Source organism: Hordeum vulgare, chromosome 1H, assembly GCF_904849725.1.
Source record: "Hordeum vulgare subsp. vulgare chromosome 1H, MorexV3_pseudomolecules_assembly, whole genome shotgun sequence".
Classification (NCBI taxonomy): Eukaryota; Viridiplantae; Streptophyta; class Magnoliopsida; order Poales; family Poaceae; genus Hordeum; species Hordeum vulgare.
Window position 1 is genome coordinate 322,702,867 of NC_058518.1, and position 5,450 is coordinate 322,708,316.

Here is a 5,450-nt window from a genome sequence, read left to right on the forward strand (position 1 = left end):
CCCCCTCCACCGCCGAGAGGGACTGCCACCTCGTGCTGTTGAACGGCTTCGGAGGACGATTGAACGCCTACATGGAGCCCTACATACCGGAGTATTCGGCATCACCTGATCCACCCGACGAGGAAGTGCCTCAAGCGTCCACCCTGGGCGCCTATCTTCCTCAGGAGTGAGGAACGCTTTGGGGGCCCTCCTTGAGCCGGGACCGAGAGGCGCGGGCAGGGAGGTGTCCTCGAGCCCCAGGGCGTGGCGCCAACCACCTCCCTTGATTAGGAACTACGAAGGGCCGAACCACAGGCCTCAGGAGGACGAGTTAGATGCAGCAATGAAACACAAGTGGCACGAGCAACCCACGGCAACCACGATGCAGGCGTGGGCGCCGAGGGCAAGGCCTCGCGAGGCGCTCCTCAGGCACAAAGAAGCTATTCGAGGTAATTTTTTTGGTTTTACTGCCTTAGGAAGCATCTTCTCACCACACGGACTTCAAATATTCAGGGCATGCTTCTGCCCGTCATATCATTTGCGCAAGCTTCCATAACTTTTGTTGCATCCATTCGGTGACCTGACATCTTGCCTTGCTTGCATCTTTGGGCGATCTACCCCCCCCCCTCCCCCCCCCCCGCTCGGGGGCTCTAGCCGGTGCACGATGCCCCGTCACGGGACCCGGGGAGGCCTCGCGGCACCCTGATACGTCTCCAACGTATCTATAATTTTTGATGGTTTCATGCTACTATCTTGTCAAACTTTGGATGTTTTGCATGCCTTTTATATCTTTTTTAAGACTAACTTATTAACTCAGTGCCAAGTTCCAGTTCCTGTTTTTTCCATGCTTTTGACCCCTTTCAGAGGAGGATTTTAAACGGAGTCCAAACGGAACGAAACTGCCAAAAAGATTTTTTCCGAAACAGAAAAAGATCGGGAAGCCTGACAATAAGGGCAGGGGGCACCAGGGATCCCACAAGCCCCTAGACGCGGCCAGGGGGGCGCGCCTCCCAGGCTTGTGGGCTCCCTGGGCCTCCTCTGCCCTAGGTCTTTCGCCTATAAATTCCCTAAAATCCCAGAAAAAATCAGCAGATCATCGAAAGTACTTTTCCGCCGCTGCAAGCTTCTGTCTCCGCAAGATCCCATCTGGGGCACGTTCTGGTGCCCTCCTGGAGGGGGGTCGGATACGGAGGGCTTCTTCATCAACACCATGACCTCTCCGATGATGCGTGAGTAGTTCACCACAGACCTAAGGGTCCATAGCTAGTAGCTAGATGGCTTCTTCTCTCTCTTGGATCTTCAATACAAAGTTCTCCATGATCTTCATGGAGATCTATCCGATATAATCTTCTTTTGCGGTGTGTTTATCGAGATCCAATGAATTGTGGATTGATGATCAGATTATCTATGAATCTTATTTGAGTTTATTCTGATCTCTCTTATGCATGATTTCATATACTTGTAATTCTCTTCGAGTTGTGGGTTTTATTTGGCCAACTAGATCTATGATTCTTGCAATGGGAGAAGTGCTTGGTTTTGGGTTCATACCGTGCGGTGACCTCACCGAGTGACAGAAGGGGTAGCGAGGCACGCATCGTGTTGTTGCCATCATGGGTAAAAATATGGAGTTTTCATCATTGGTTTGAGTTTATCCCTCTACATCATGTCATCTTGCTTAAGGCGTTACTCTGTTCGTCATGAAGTCAATACACTAGATGCATGCTGGATAGCGGTCGATGTGTGGAGTAATAGTAGTAGATGCAGAAAGTATCGGCCTACTTGTCTCGGACGTGATGCCTATATGTATGATCATTGCCTTAGATATCGTGATGACTTTGCGCGGTTCTATCAATTGCTCGACAGTAATTTGTTCACCCACCGTGATATTTCCTATTTTGAGAGAAGCCTCTAGTGAACACTATGCCCCCCGGGTCTACTCCACACCATATTTTCAGCCTTACTCTTTTTCTTCGTTGCACTTTCCGCCTTCAGATATCACTTTGCAATCAATCTTGAAGGGATTGACAACCCCTTTATAGCGTTGTTGTTTGAGAAGTAGCACCCTTTCCTCTTCAAGGGAAAAGCCAACGCAAGGAAGTCTCCATCAACATGTCAATTTCTGGCGCTGTTGTTTGAGAAGTAGCAGAAGGATTTCTGGCGCTGTTGCCGGGAGGATCAAGTCAAGAACCTATCCAAGTAAGTGTTTGCCTTTTTCGTTCGCCCTTTTTCTCGATTGCTCTTTGTTTGCTTGTGTGCTTGCTTGCTTGCCGAAGTCACCATGACTGAAAACGCCAAACTTTGTGACTTCTCAAATACTAATAATAATGATTTTATTAGTACTCCGAGTGCTCCCACCACTAGTGCGGAGTCATACGAAATCGATGCCGCTTTGTTGAATCTTTTTATGAAAGAGCAATTTACGAGCCTTCCTAGTGAAGATGCCGCATCCCATCTTAATACCTTCATAGAGCTTTGTGATATGCAAAATAAGAAAGATGTGGATAATGATGTGATTAAATTGAAGCTTTTTCCTTTCTCGTTGCGAGATCGAGCAAAAACTTGGTTTTCTTCTTTGCCCAAAAATAGTATCGATTCTTGGGATAAGTGCAAAGATGCTTATATATCCAAGTATTTTCCGCCAGCTAAGATTATCTCTCTCCATAATGATATCATGAATTTTAAGCAACTTGATCATGAACATGTTGCACAATCTTGGGAGAGAATGAAATTGATGATTAGAAATTGTCCCGCTCATGGCGTGAGTCTTTGGATGATTATACAAATCTTCTACGCTGGCTTGAATTTCGCTTCTAGAAATATCTTGGACTCCGCCTCAGGTGGAACGTTCATGGAAATCACGTTAGGAGAAGCCACGAAACTCCTAGACAATATCATGACAAATTACTCTCAGTGGCACACTGAAAGGTTACCTACTACTAAGAAGGTACACGCTATAGAAGAAATTAACTCGTCGAGTGCTAAGATGGATGAGTTAATGAATTTGGTTGCTAGTAGAAGTGCTCCTTTAGATCCTAATGATATGCCCTTGTCTTCCTTGATTGAGAGTAGCAACGCTAGCTTGGACGTTAATTTTGTTGGCAGGAATAATTTTGGCAACAACAATGCTTATAGAGGAAACTATGTTCCTAGGCCTTTTCCTAGTAACTCCTCTAATAACTTTGGCAACTCCTACAACAATACTCATGGAAATTACAATAGATTACCCTCTCATCTAGAGAGTAATATCAAAGAGTTTATCAACACGCAAAAAAATTTCAATGCGTCCACAGAGGAAAAACTACTCAAAATTGACGATTTGGCTAAGAGCGTTGATAGAATGTCTAGTGATATTGATGCTTTGAAAGTTAGATGTGCTCCTCCCAAGATCAATATGGATGAAACTTTGAAAGCTATGTGTGTTTCCATGATTGAGAGCAAAGACAGAACCACCCAAATTCGTGCTAGACATGAATGGCTTAAAAAGGCGTGTTCTCGTGATCAGAATCACGAAGATCTTAAAGTGCTTGGTGTGACTCCCATTGAATCTTTGTTTTCTTGTGTCAAACCCAATGATGATGGGGCTGGATATGAATCCACTTTGGTTGAAAAACGCCCCAATGATTCGGAGTCCATCTATCTTGATGTTAAAAGCATTGAAAGTAGAGTAGAAAATATTAAAACTTTGAGTAGTAATGAAATTACTACTTTGGATTTCAAGGAATTGAATTATGATAGTTGCTCCTTGATTGAATGCATTTCCTTGATGCAATCCATGCTAAACTCTCCACACGCTTATAGCCAAAACAAGGCCTTTACAAATCATATCGTCGAAGCTATGATAAAATATCTTGAAGAGAAACTTGAATTGGAAGTCTCTATCCCTAGAAAGCTTCATGATGAGTGGGAACCTACTATCAAAATCAAAATCAAAAACTATGAATGCAATGCTTTGTGTGATTTGGGTGCTAGTGTTTCCGCGATTCCAAAGTGTTTATGTGATGTTCTGGGTTTTGATGAGATTGAAGAGTGTTCTCTTAATTTGCATCTCGCGGATTCTACTGTCAAGAAACCCATGGGAAGGATAAATGATGTTCTTATTATTGCAAATAGGAACTATGTACCCGTGGATTTCATTGTGCTAGACATTGATTACAATCCTACATGCCCTATTATTTTTGGTAGACCTTTCCTAAGGACTATCGGTGCCATCATCGATATGAAGGAAGGGAATATTAGATTTTAATTTCCTTTAAAGAAGGGCATGGAGCACTTTCCTACAAAGAAAATAAGATTGCCTTATGAATCCATGATGAGGGCCACTTATGGTTTGAGCACCACAGACGACGATACATGATTCTATCGCCTTATGCCTAGCTAAGGGTGTTAAACAATAGCGCTTGTTGGGAGGCAACCCAATGAATTTATTTCTTTTTATTTCTGTTTTGTTGCGTCCACACCATCATAATTCTGTTATGATTGTGTTTTTGTGTTTCTTTTTCTGTTTGAGCCAAGCAAAACCTTTATGACTAGTCTTGGTGATGGTTGTTTGATCCTGCTGGAAAAAGACAAACTTTTCGCTCACGACATGATTTTTCATTTTTATTCAGAGAGATCTTTTGAGTTGATTCTTTTTTCTTCTGGTTGATATGCCTTTTGCCTAGGCAGTCGTAAGATTTCAGAATTTGTGAGGTACCAGAAGTATAAGAATTATATAGATTGCTACAAACTGGTCTGTTTTTGACAGATTCTGTTTTTTGTTGAGTTGGTTGCTTGTTTTGATGAAACTATGGTTAATATAGGGGGGTACTAGCCATTAAAAAGTGAGAATACAGTATCCCAACACTAATATAAATAGGAATCAAGATTTCTACAGTACCTAAAGAGGTGGTAGTTTGTTTTCTTGTGCTAATGTTATCACGAGTTTCTGTTTAAGTTTTGTGTTGTGAAGTTTTCAAGTTTTGGGTGGTGTTCTCATGGACAAAGAGATAAGGAGTGGAAAGATCTCAAGATTGGGGATGCCCAACGCATCCCAAGCCAAATTAAAGGACACCAAAAAGGCTAAGCTTGGGGATGCCCCGGGAAGGCATCCCCTCTTTCGTCTTCAATCCATCGATAACGTTACTTGGAGCTATATTTTTATTCACCACATGATATGTGTTTTTCTTGGAGCGTCTTGTATCTTAGGAGTCTTTTCTTTTCGTTGTGTCACAATCATCCTTTCTACACACCTTTAGAGAGAGGCATGCACTCATCGTGATTTTGCTACAATGCTCATCATGCTTCATTTATATCTTTTGAGCTAGATAATTTTGCTCTATGTGCTTCACTTAGATCCTTTAGAGCACGGCGGTGCGTGACTTCGTAGTTGGCTTATCCTATGAAAGCAGTCCCAAAAGTGATGGGTACCCAAAGATGATACAACAAACCTCCATCTTCATGTGCTTTGAGTAGAAAGAGAAGTCTTGATTCCT